We start from the raw sequence: 14,310 nt of genomic DNA on the forward strand, positions 1-14,310 counted from the left end.
CTGTTCCGATCAGCCAATAGAATGCGAGCTCAATCTGATTGGCTGATTGGATCAGCCAATCGGATTGAACTTGATTCTGATTGGCTGATTCCATCAGCCAATCAGAAAATTCCTACCTTAATTCCGATTGGCTGATAGAATCCTATCAGCCAATCGGAATTCGAGGGACGCCATCTTGGATGACGTCCCTTAAAGGAACCGTCATTCGTCGTCTAGTCGTCGGAAGAAGAGGATGGATCCGCGCTGGAGGTCTTCAAGATGGAGCCGGTCGTCATCGGATGGAAGAAGATAGAAGATGCCGCTTGGAGAAGATGTTTGCCGGTCCGGATGTCCTCTTCTTGCCGGATAGGAGGAAGACTTTGGACCCTCTTCTGGACTTCTTCAGTGGATGTCTAGCCCCCGCTTGGCTTGGATGAAGATCTTGGAGCCAGGACGGATCGGTGAACCTGGCATGGTGAAGACAAGGTAGGAAGATCATCAGGGGGGTAGTGTTAGGTTTATTTAAGGGGGGTTTGGGTTAGATTAGGGGTATGTGGGTGGTGGGTTGTAATGTTGGGGGGGGGTATAGTATGTTTTTTTTTACAGGCAAAAGAGCTGAAATTCTTGGGGCATGCCCCGCAAAGGGCCCTGTTCAGGGCTGGTAAGGTAAAAGAGCTTGTAATATTTGTATTTTAGAATAGGGTAGGGAATTTTTTATTTTGGGGGGCTTTGTTATTTTATTAGGGGGCTTAGAGTAGGTGTAATTAGTTTAAAATTGTTGTAATATTTTTCTTATGTTTGTAAATATTTTATTATTTTCTGTAACTTAGTTCTTTTTTATTTTTTGTACTTTAGATAGTTTATTTAATTTTATTTATTTGTAGCAATTGTGTTTAATTAATGTATTGATAGTGTAGTGTTAGGTTAATTGTAGGTAATTGTAGGTAGTTTATTTAATTATTTTATTGATAGGGTAGTGTTAGGGTTAATTATATCTTAGGTTAGGATTTATTTTACAGGTAAATTTGTAATTATTTTAACTAGGTAACTATTAAATAGTTCTTAACTATTTAATAGCTATTGTACCTGGTTAAAATAATTACAAAGTTGCCTGTAAAATAAATATTAATCCTAAAATAGCTATAATATAATTATAATTTATATTGTAGCTATATTAGGATGTATTTTACAGGTAAGTATTTAGCTTTAAATAGGAATTATTTATTTAATAAGAGTTAATTTATTTCGTTAGATAAAAATTATATTTAACTTAGGGGGGTGTTAGTGTTAGGGTTAGACTTAGCTTTAGGGGTTAATACATTTATTAGAATAGCGGTGAGCTCCGGTCGGCAGATTAGGGGTTAATAATTGAAGGTAGGTGTCGGCGATGTTAGGGAGGGCAGATTAGGGGTTAATACTATTTATGATAGGGTTAGTGAGGCGGATTAGGGGTTAATAACTTTATTATAGTAGCGCTCAGGTCCGCTCGGCAGATTAGGGGTTAATAAGTGTAGGTAGGTGTCGGCGACGTTGTGGGGGGCAGATTAGGGGTTAATAAATATAACATAGGGGTCGGCGATGTTAGGGGTAGCAGATTAGGGGTACATAGGGATAACGTAGGTGGCGGCGATTTGCGGTCGGAAGATTAGGGGTTAATTATTTTAAGTAGCTTGCGGCGACGTTGTGGGGGGCAAGTTAGGGGTTAATAGATATAATACAGGGGTCGGCGGTGTTAGGGGCAGCAGATTAGGGGTACATAAGTATAACGTAGGTGGCGGTCGGCAGATTAGGGGTTAAAAATTTTAATCGAGTGGCGGCGATGTGGGGGGACCTCGGTTTAGGGGTACATAGGTAGTTTATGGGTGTTAGTGTACTTTAGGGTACAGTAGTTAAGAGCTTTATAAACCGGCGTTAGCCAGAAAGCTCTTAACTCCTGCTATTTTCAGGCGGCTGGAATCTTGTCGTTAGAGCTCTAACGCTCACTGCAGAAACGACTCTAAATACCAGCGTTAGAAAGATCCCATTGAAAAGATAGGCTACGCAAATGGCGTAGGGGGATCTGCGGTATGGAAAAGTCGCGGCTGAAAAGTGAGCGTTAGACCCTTTAATCACTGACTCCAAATACCAGCGGGCGCCCAAAACCAGCGTTAGGAGCCTCTAACGCTGGTTTTGACGGCTACCGCCGAACTCTAAATCTAGGCCTATCAGATCAATTGATTGCGACATCAATGATGTCTGGCGATGTCTGGTGAGCGTATTGACTCCTGCGAATGCGCTGAGATTGACGCTTTGATAGATCGGCCCCCAAATCTAAAGCTGCTATCGACAATCGGTAGTGCTTGACTTGTAATCTTCCCATTGTGTATGGAATGTTTTTATATATGTTTTATAAATTATATCAATGTTCCAAATGAAAACCCTAAATTAAGTTATGTGTGATAATTTCTTCAAAAAATATAAGTAGGGTTTTGTGTATAAAACTGAGCTGGTCTGCTCTTTAGATTTAGATCACAAAGGTTATAATTGGCAGGTTCAAGATATACAGTGAACAAAAATAGTTATGACTTAAATATAGAAGTTATCCTGCTTCAATATAAAGACAAAATAAAACTCAAGGTTACGTTAATTATTGTAGTTCTAAAATAGCTTACAGTCAAAGCCACAATTACTTCAATAACTGAAATATTCATTATATATAAATAAGGTTGTGTGGTAAAGAAGGTCATGTGGTAAAGAAGGTTATGTCGTTTTTGTAATCTATGCAATTTCAGGGTAGAGACATGATTTGGTGCAAAGATATTTAATAAAATTATCTCATGTCAGGGTTTGTCTGTAAATCATTTGAGAACAACATCTCACTTCACCTACACTGAAAACAAATAACTTCAACGGCGCATTGTTCAGTACCCTTTTCACAGATAAGAAAAGGAATCAGTTATTTACAGATATTTCTAACTAAAAATAACATTAGTTTTTTTTATATAAATGCTTTAAGAAGTTAGTTATGGTATTGCTAAAGATCTGCACACAAAATTCATGCTTTAAATACATTTAAAGCTGCCATTTTGTTAACAAAATTTGCATTGTTTTGCAGTACTTACACACATCCCTTAAAAAGCCTATTGCATGTTGTTTACTTATCTAATTTGCTACAGGCACAGATAAAAAATGAACATCAGAACTATGAGGCTCAAGATTTTAAATTTTATATAATGTTCTCCAGCCTCTTTAGGAGAAGAGTAAAAAAATAACATTTTCAAATGTAAATTATAGTAAAAGCAGGCAAAATACCTAGGGCAAGATTACATATGCGGTGTCGCCCGCAAATGCCGTTTTTGGTATGACATATACGGCACCGCATATAAATACGGCACATATATTTCACCCGTTGCCCACAATTTTTACTCCCATATGTTAAAATAAAACTGTCACAAATCGGTATAACATATTTAGCGCAAGGACTTACACAGTGAAAATGGAGAATTTTTACTCCATTTTTACCTCGCCACACATAGGCAGGCGCAGCAAGCCTTATGCTAAAAATGTGAGCACCGCAAACCCCCGTAACTGTCTGAAAATACTAACTGACACCTAACGCATGCGCAATATCTATCTACCTGTCAACCGCCAACCCATACCGCAATAACTAATAAAATATATTAACCCCTAATCTGCCATTAACCCACATTGCAATAAACCTAATAAAACTATTAACCCATAATCTGCCATTAACCCACAACGCAATAAACCTAATAAAACTATGAACCCCTAATCCGCCAAACCCATATTGCACAATAATCCTAATAAATCTATTAACCCCTAAATCGCCAAACCCACACAACGCAATAATCCTAATAAATCTATTAACCCCTTATCCGCCAAACCCCCACAACGCAGATAACTAATTAAATTACTAACCCCCCTAACCTAACACCCCCTAAATTAATCCCAATTACCTAAATTAAAAAATACTAAATTACAAATAAAATTAAAAAGCTAACATTACTTAAAAATAAAAATACCTAAAATTAAATTAATCTAAGATTACAAAAAATAAAAAAGTCTAGCATTACATAAAATAATAAACCAAAAAAAATTAAACCTAATCCCTATGAAAATGAAAAAGCCCCCCCAAAATAAAAACACCCCCTAATATAATACTAAACTACCAATCACCCTTAAAAGGGCCTTTTGTAGGGCATTGCCCTAAGTTAAACAGCTCTTTAACCTTAAAAAATAATCTAACAGTAAAACCCCCCACCCACCAAACCTCCCAAAATAAAAAAAACTAACACTAAAAAATCCTAAACTACCCATTACCCCTAAATGGACATTTGTATGGGCATTGCCCTTAAAAGGGCATTCAGCTCTTTTACTGCCCTTAAGGGGCAATCAGCTCTTTTAAGAGTGCCCAATAAATCAGTAATCTAAAAAAAAAAAACTCCCATTTTTTAAAAAAAAAAAAGCCTAAATCTAACCCCCAAACAGGTACTCACCGTTCCTGAAGTCCGGTGGAGAAGGTCCTGTTCCAGACGGGGACCTCTTCCTTTTTCATCCAGGACCAAGCCGGCACGGTGCGGAGATGAGCGCGGAGCAGGACCGGTGACCAGCGGAGCCATGGAGCGTGGAGGATCCTCTGTGTACGATCGCCGCCGTACACTGAATAGTGAATTCAAGGTGCACGTTTAAATATGGTGTTACTTGCATTCCTATTGGCTGATTTAATTCTTCAAATTCAAATCAGCCAATAGGATGAGAGCTACTAAAATCCTATTGGCTGATTTGGTCGCTGGTCCTGATCCACGCTCATCTCCGCTCCGCGTCGGTCCTGGATGAAGAAGGAAGAGGTCCCTGCTTGGAAGAAGATGTCAGCCGCTTGGAAGAAGACTTCACCGCCTGGAACAGTACCTTCTGCACTGGACTTCAGGAACGGTGAGTACCTATTCGGGGGTTAGTCTTTTTTTTTTTTTAGATTAGGGATTTATTGGGCACTCTTTAAAGAGTTGAATGCCCTTTGAATGGAAATGCCCATACAAATGCCCTTTAGTGGCAATGGGTAGTTTAGGATTTTTTAGTGTTTTTTTTTTTATTTTGGGGGGTTTGGTGGGTGGGGGGTTTTACTGTTAGGTGGGGGACTTAGTATTTTTTAAAGTCAAAGACCTGTTTAATTTAGGTCAATGCCCTACAATAGGCCCTTTTAAGTATTAGATTAGGGGTGTTTTTATTTTGGGGGTGCTTTTTATTTTTATAGGGATTAGATTAATTTTTTTTTATTTTTGATAATTTGGTTTATTATTTTATGTAAAGTTAAACTTTTTTATTTTTTGTAATCTTAGATTAATTTAATCTTTTTTTTATTTTTAAGTATTGTTAGCTTTTTTATTGTAATTGTAACTCAGTATTTTTTAATTTAGGGGGTGTTAGGTTAGGGGGCTTAGAAATTTAATTAGTTATTTGCGTTGTGGGTTAATGGCGGATTAGGATTTAATAGTTTTATTAGGTTTATTGCAATGTGGGTTAATGGCGGATTAGGGGTTAATACATTTCTTAGGTTTATTGCGATGTGGGTAAATGGCAGATTAGGGGTTAATTCATTTATAAGGTTTATTGCGATGTGGGTTAATAGCGGATTAGGGGTTAATATATTTATTAGGTAGATTACGATGTGGGTGAATGGCGGATTAGGGGTTAATACATTTATTATTAGTTTCAATATGGGGGTGATGGCGGATATAGGGGTTTAGACATGTCAGGTTTAGTTTTGGAAGGCGGGTTAGACTTGTACGGGAGATTTAACATTTTTTTTTTGTTAGGCGCCGGCAGTTTGTAACGCACATTTATGGACATTGCTAGTTTATCCAACTTACAGTACTTTATGAACTGCCGGCACCGTATATGTGATTCCCCTATGTGCAAGGGGAAATTACGGGTGACGTAATTTATGAACTGCCGGCGCCGCATATGTAATCTCGCCCATAATGACCATTTATTAAACAAGGAAGGAAAAGATAGAGGGCGCCACATAGTGCAGATCATATGGATAGAACAAGGCAACAATTAGATCACAAGAATCTTACTCACACAGTGTAAGGCACCAATGTGCAGTATGCGCAGTCCGGAACCACACGTCGTCTGGTAGACCTCTTTTGGAATATGTCGTCAGATGGGGTTCCTCGTCTCACCAGGGAGAGTCCAGGGAAGTCCTAAGGATGGTGTGGTGGGAGCAAATTGATGTCAGGCAGCTCACACCAAGGATCCAAAAAGAAACTCCAAATATATGGTAATAGAATAAATTTGGCCTAGGCCAAGAAGATGCAGCAGAGGGAGAGTTAAAAATAAAATAGGATTTTATTCCAATTAAAAACAACAGCAACGCGTTTCTCAGTGTTCAACACTGTTTCATCAGGCTATCATAGCCTGATGAAACTGTATTACAAGTTGAAAGTAAAAAGTTATCACTTGAGTGAAAGAGTCAGGCATGCTAAAATCTGGAGGTCGGATAATGCAACCATGATAACTCTCTTTGCCCATATACTTCTAGGGGGCATGCTAAAAAAGCCTTTATATTGCTTGAGCGCTAACTCAAAGGTGTGCTAGCCGTAGTTGCATTAGGAATTCTTTAAATACCTATCGGCTAGATTACGAGTTGTGCGTTAAGGTAAAAAAAGCAGCGTTAAGAGGTCCTAATGCTGCTTTTTTACGCCCGCTGGTATTACGAGTCTTGAAGGTTTAAGTGTACCGCACATTTCTTTGGCCTTACCGCAAAACGACTTACGTAAACTTTGTAAAGTCTTTTTTCTATGGGACTTCCATAGCGCCGGTATTACGAGTCTGTCCTGGGAGGCCAAAAAGTGAGCGGTATAGCCTACCCTGTCAAGATCCCTAACACATTTAAAAATCAGTAGTTAAGAGTTTTATGGTACAATGCCGTATATATATATATATATATATATATATATATATATACACACAAAATAAGAGGACAAATGGTCGATATAAATAGGTTATACTCCTATAAGAGTTTACAGAAAAATAAAGGCAAAATTAATGCCTAATGGTGCAGACCCTATAAGTTTATTATTACCTATAAACTATAGGGAAAGAAAAAGGAGCATCATAATAAGTGTTCCTTATAAAAGACAGGGAATAAAGCGCTATTTTATGAATACAAAAGTGTTTAATTGTAATCTCCTGTAGAGAGATATAGGAGGGCCAAGAATTTGTTACACATACCTGCATAAATCAAAAACATCAAAGTGTACAGTGCAAGTGAGAGTAAATATAATGTATATAAAAACAAATTGCTATAGCACGTGACTAGCAGCAGCCCAAACAAATTATACACATCGTTTAAAGGCAGACTTTAAAGGGTACGGCGTAACCACTACACCCCAGCTGCACACAGAACCCTCTATGCAAGCAGCTAGGAGGAATAACCTGGGCAAGTTCTTAATAGGTATCTAAGTGGAACAAGGTATCCTAAAAGTTATAGGCAAAAAAAGTCATACAGCTATAATATAAGGTAAATGGTTAGCCACAATACACAGCCAGGCACAAAACTGCAACAAGGCAACAGACACTGAGGTTATGATACTGTTAGTAACAGCAAGTTAGTTCATGCTTGAAGAAACATTCTCTATGTAAAAAGGTTATCATCATGAATAGACCTTCCACAGTGCGGCATACGTAAGAAAAATGTTCACTGAGAATCAAGTAAGTTTTAGATCCAGGGATTAACTATGTCAAAAAAGTTCAAGCACTTATCTGTCTTCTCGTGTCCGATATAGCCTTATAGAAATCCAGTCTGCCTTGGAGAAGTGTCCGGACTGAAAGTTCGAACTTGCCTTGAAAGTACCGCCAACAGAAGCGGCGTGCAGAACAACGTAATCTGATGTGTAGTGCCACGTGATTTAGCCCTACACATCGGATTACGTTGTTCTACACAACGCTGCTGTTGGAAAGCTCGAACTTTCAGTCCGGACACCCCTCCAAGGCAGATTTGATTTCTATAAGGCTATATCGGACACCAGAAGACAGATAAGTGCTTGAACTTTGTTGACATAGTGAAACTATGCTTTAATCCCTGGATCTGGGACTTACTTGATACTCAGTGGACATTACTCTTACGTATGCCGCACTGTGGAAGGTTGATTCATGATGATAACCTTTTTACGTAGAGAATGTCTCTTCAAGCATGAACTAACTTGCTGTTACTAACAGTATCATAACCTCAGTGTCTGCCGCCTTGTTGCAGTTTTGTGCCTGGCTGTGTATTGTGGCTAACCATGTACCTTATATTATCGCTGTATGCCTTTTTCTGCCTATAACTTTTAGGATACCTCGTCATTCCACTTAGATCCCTATTAGGAACCTGCCTAGGTTATTCCTCCTAGTTGCTTGCATAGAGGGTTCTGTGTGCAGCTGGGGTGTAGTGGCAACTTTAAAGTTTTTAGCCGGTCCCTTTAAAGTTTGCCTTTAAACAATGTGTATAATTTGTTTGGGCTGTTGCTAGTCACGGGACATAGCAAATTGTTTTTATATACATTATATTTACTCTCACTTGAACTGTACACTTTGAAGTTGTTGATTTATGTAGGTTGGCCTTCTTATATCTCTCTACATGAGATTATAATTAAACACTTTTGTATTCATAAAAGAGTGCTTTATTCCCTGTCTTTTAAAAGGAACACTTATTATGACGCTCCTTTTTCTTTCCTTATAGTTTATAGGTAAATATATATACAGTATCTCACAAAAGTGAGTACACCCCTCACATTTTTGTAAATATTTTATTATATCTTTTCATGTGACAACACTGAAGAAATTACACTTTGCTACAATGTAAAGTAGTGAGTGTACAGCCTGTATAAGAGTGTAAATTTGCTGTCCCCTCAAAATAACTCAACACACAGCCATTAATGTCTAAACCACTAAACCATTGGCAACAAAAAAACGAGTACACCTCTAAGTGGAAATGTCCAAATTGGGCCCAAAGTGTCAATATTTTGTGTGGCCACCATTATTTTCCAGCACTGCCTTAACCCTCTTGGGCATGGAGTTCACCATAGCTTTACAGGTTGCCACTGGAGTCCTCTTCCACTCCTCCATGATGACATCACAGAGCTGGTGGATGTTAGAGACCTTGCGCTCCCCCACCTTCCGTTTGAGGATGCCCCACAGATGTTCAATAGGGTTTAGGTCTGGAGACATGCTTGGCCAGTCCATCACTTTTATCCTCAGCTTCTTTAGCAAGGCAGTGGTCATCTTGGAGGTGTGTTTGGGGTCGTTATGTTGGAATACTGCCCTGCGGATCATTCTCCGAAGGGAGGGGATCATGCCCTGCTTCAGTATGTCACAGTACATGTTGGCATTCATGTTTCCCTCAATGAACTGTAGCTCCCCAGTGCCAGACCATGACACTCCCACCACCATGCTTGACTGTAGGCAAGATACACTTGTCTTTGTACTCCTCACCTCGTTGCCGCCACACACGCTTGACACCATCTGAACCAAATAAGTTATCTTGGTCTCATCGGACCACAGGACATGTTTCCAGTAATCCATGTCCTTAGTCTGCTTCTCTTAAACAAAGTGTTTGCAGGATTTCTTGTGCATCATCTTTAGAAGAGGCTTCCTTCTGGGACGACAGCCATGCAGACCAATTTGATTCAGTGTGCGGCATATGGTCTAAGCACTGACAGGATGAACCCCACCCCTTTAACCTCTGCAGCAAAGCTGGCAGTACTCATACGTCTATTTCCCAAAGACAACCTCTGGAAATGATGCTGAGCACGTGCACTCAACTTCTTTGGCCGACCATGGCGAGGCCTGTTCTGAGTGGAACCTTGTCCTGTGAAACCGCTGTATGGTTTCGTCCACCATGAGTTTCAGGATCTTGGCGATCTTCTTATAGCCTAGGCCATCTTTATGTAGAGCAACAATTATTTTTTTCAGATCCTCAGAGAGGTGCCATGTTGAACTTCCAGTGACCAGTATGAGAGAGTGTGAGAGTGATAACACCAAATTTAACACACCTGCTCCCCATTCACACCTGAGACCTTGTAACACTAGCGAGTCACATGACACCGGGGAGGGAAAATGGCTAATTGGGCTCAATTTGTACATTTCCACTTAGGGGTGTACTCACTTTTGTTGCCAATGGTTTAGACATTAATGGCTGTGTGTTGAGTTATTTTGAGGGGACAGCAAATATACACTGTTATACAGGCTATACACTCACTACTTTACATTGTAGCAAAGTGTCATTTCTTTAATGTTGTCACATGAAAAGATATAATAAAATATTTACAAAAATGTGAGGCATCTACTAACTTTTGTGAGATACTGTAGGTATATATATATATATATATATATATTACAAATATATACCAGCACTACTCTAAATCAATTAAGTTACCTTTAAGCAAACTGATTAGGATAACCTAATTATACCTGTCCACCTGTGCACGCAGAGTCATGGGTAAAATATTGCCAAAAAAAAAAGGCCAAAATAGTGACTCTTAACCCAGCATATAAGTATTAACAAAAAATTAAATTAGGCAAGGTTGAAGGAACATACGGTAAACCAGATTGCTGATAAAAATGTATCATTTATATTTTTCAAAAATAAATTGCTATTCCATATGATAAATGGCAACAATACAAAAACAACACTGAGTCCCAAATAGATATATAGGATTATTGTAGGTACCTAATCCTATATATTACACCCTTAGAGGCCTCTAATAAACAGGTCACAATGTCCATTGTAATTCATGGATAAATTGTAAATCTTTACAATATAGTGGTCTTTGAAATACAGGCCCTTATAATCTGCAAAGTGGCAGGAACAGTTCACATCGACAATATTTGACAGAGCAGAATCTTGGAACTTGAACTTGTTAGGGTAATGGATTTGAATGGGTTATCACCACTATAATCAACAGCAAGTTAACTAGACAGTAGCAGGGTAGCACACCTAAGAAATTGCTTAGGGCTAATTGCGGTTCCATAATTATTGGTGTCCAGAAGAACCTCCCTTGCATACAGTTCATTCAGATACTGTCAGCATATATGCGGTACCTTTCCCAAAATGATTCCATATGTTTACCAAGACTGAGTTATCCAAAAGGCACTTAGTGGTTACCCACGCCTTACCGCTTTTCACCGTTCCTTATGCGGCTGAGTTTCCAGGGCTTAACTTCAATGGGGCTCAGAGTATAGATTGAGGCGGTCAGCTGATACCCCTCGATTACAGCTACGCGCGTTTCACCCATTGGTACACGGGCTTCTTCTGGCTGAGTTGTAATTCGTTGCAGACATCCTGCAGTTTAAGTCTGCCTAGAAACTCCTCCTCTTTTTCTGTTATGTTCCCGGGTTTAAATTGTGTTAGTACAATTAATTACTTTTGTTGCCATGTATCTTTACAATATTTACAATCTATCTTTGTCCTCTTACAGCAGTGGAATATAGCTAATAAGGTATACCAAAGCGCCAACTATACGAAGGCTGGGTCTGGACCAAATGCAATATTATCAAACGATTACAATAAACAATTTATTGAGTACACAAATAAGTTAAAAACATGGATCCATGTATAAACAATCAAATTTATACAAAAATAATAGCTAAATGAATAGTTAAAACAAATAGTTATGTAACAGATATAGTATTAAAAATTGTGCAAACATTGCTCTTAAAAATATTCCTAAAAAATTCCAAATTTAGTATAAGGCTCACAACAGAAATTCAGCTTTGTGTTTACCACATACACAAATATACAGCAATAATAGCTAAATGAATAGTTAAAACAAATAATTATATAGCAGATATGACATTTAAAATTGTGCAAACATTGCTCTTAAAAAATATTCCTAAAAAATTCCAAATTAAGTATAAGGCTCACAACAAAAATTCAACTTTGTGTTTACCACATACACATAATAGGTGAAATATATTAGAATATGTCTTGTTTCCGCCTTTTATTCTCTCAGATTAGCAAGCATATCTAAAAATTGGCATCAAGAAATTACATCTAAAAATGAGACCTTAACATATACGCTAAAATGGCTTTATTATGACAGATAAGGGAATGTTTTAACAACATTCCGACTACTATTCAATTAAATTGAGCCTATTATACACACCCCTGTCCCATAGAAACCAAGCCCCTACTGAGATTATACCCAATAGAAACAGCTGAAAAAACGGCTTGGAGGTGACAGTAAACTCTCTTTCTTATCAGATCATGATGAGAAATAGGGATAATACAGTAATGTCTACCGCCACACTGCCTTGAATGCACCCGATCCTGTCTGATTTTGGAAGTTAAGCAGGGCTAGGCCTGGTCAGTACCTGGATGAGAGACCGCCTGGGAACACCAGGTGCAGTAAGAAATTTTTTTTTTTTGGAAATAATAGGTTAAAGTCATAACTAAAATGTCTGGGTTTGTATATATATTTTTTCCAAATTTGGAACACTGTATTCTAACATATGAATTTTTGTATTTTCTCTGAATAAAAGTGATCAGATGCAGACAGAGCTTGACAAAATAGGGATACCATCTACATGTATTATAATGGTTTTTTTAATCACAGATTTTTAAACTATAAACTATATGTTTTAAACACACATTTAAGGTCAGTAAAACAGGAAGTGCTTAACAAACACTTCCTGTTCCATAATTTTATGGCCAGCAATCAGTCTGGTATAAAAAGACCACTACTAACACCATAAAACCAGTCTTGATAAAGGTCTCTTTGTGACTGAAATGCATTGACTGGTAACTTGGTAAGCACAATTTCATTTTCTATTGATCTAAAAACAATCTACACCATTATATCTTTCTTTTACAGAAGGTAACCAGGGATTATAACAAAATATTTGCCAAGAAGATAAAATTTTGGGTTGCAAAACGGCTAGCAAGTACTGACACTGCTATTCAGTATAAAACACTTGGAAAATCACCATAACTATTGCTGTTAGGATTCACTATACTTTAAGGATTATTGTTTTTTCTTAAAGAGACACACTACTTATTACAATTTATTGTTGGATTATTTTTTCTATTAAGTTTTCACTGTTGGACTATTTTTAACGGTTGGACTTTTATTTACATTTACAAGTCACTATTTGAACACACAAGAATGTTTTCGTAAATTTTAGATTTTTAATTTTTCACAATCTTTGTTCACGTTTTTTGAAGAACAACCTATTTTTTTGACCATTAATAATTTTTGCACATGTCGTTTTTGATACACATTTTTTACCTTGGCATATTGTTGTAACAATATTTTTCACTTGACAATGTGTATGTGTTAAACACACAGTTAAAGGTCTTACTCAGAGCCTTACACATTAGTTACTATTGGCAATATTTAGGAGCATTGCATAAAATCGAGAACATTATTGGTTAGATAATATTATATAACTGACTAATATATTTCACCTATTATGTGTATGTGGTAAACTTACTTACTTAATTTGGAATTTTTTAGGAATATTTTTTAAGAGCAATGTTTGCACAATTTTAAATGCCATATCTGCTATATAATTATTTTTTTTAACTATTCATTTAGCTATTATTGCTGTATATTTGTGTATGTGGTAAACACAAAGTTGAATTTCTGTTATGAGCCTTATACTAAATTTGGAATTTTTTAGGAATATTTTTAAGAGCAATGTTTGCACAATTTTAAATGCTGTATCTGTTACATAACTATTTGTTTTAACTATTCATTTAGCTATTATTGTTGTATAAATTTGATTGTTTATACATGGATCCATGTTTTTAACTTATTTGTGTACTCAATAAATTGTTTATTGCAATCGTTTGATAATATTGCATTTGGTCCAGACCCAGCCTTCGTAAAGTTGGCGCTTTGGTATACCTTATTAGTTTCATCTTTCCATTTTGACAACTAGGTGTCAAATTATCAAAGCCAGAGGTCTTATTTAGTAGGCGCAAGGTGAACTTCACTATCGGCAGTGGAATATAGACAATAAGCACCATATCTTGAATACAAATTTAGTACATATATTCCTAGATAGTATTTTTTCACTTCTACCAACTAATGACTAATAAACTCTCAATTCATAACTTTAAATGTATAACTCTGCACATAATATGCATGAAATTTATTACTGAATATATTTCACAGAGAACAATAATTTTAAAAGAAAGAATATATATATATATATATATATATACAATATTATCAATTCCTTTGGATATGTATACCCATTACTATAAATAACCATTTTTAGAATATTATTTTTATAAGGAACTCATAAAGTTTCAGCAGTTATTAGCCTAGACGTACATCAGGGTTC

At 37.0% G+C, this 14,310-nt stretch overlaps 1 pseudogene; it reads left to right on the forward strand.

Moving 5' to 3' along the window:
* Nucleotides 1-12,255: 12,255 nt before the first annotated feature.
* On the forward strand, nucleotides 12,256-12,374 carry LOC128658416 (uncharacterized; annotated as a pseudogene).
* Nucleotides 12,375-14,310: the final 1,936 nt, after the last annotated feature.

Source organism: Bombina bombina, chromosome 4 (assembly GCF_027579735.1).
Source record: "Bombina bombina isolate aBomBom1 chromosome 4, aBomBom1.pri, whole genome shotgun sequence".
Lineage (NCBI taxonomy): Eukaryota > Metazoa > Chordata > Amphibia > Anura > Bombinatoridae > Bombina > Bombina bombina.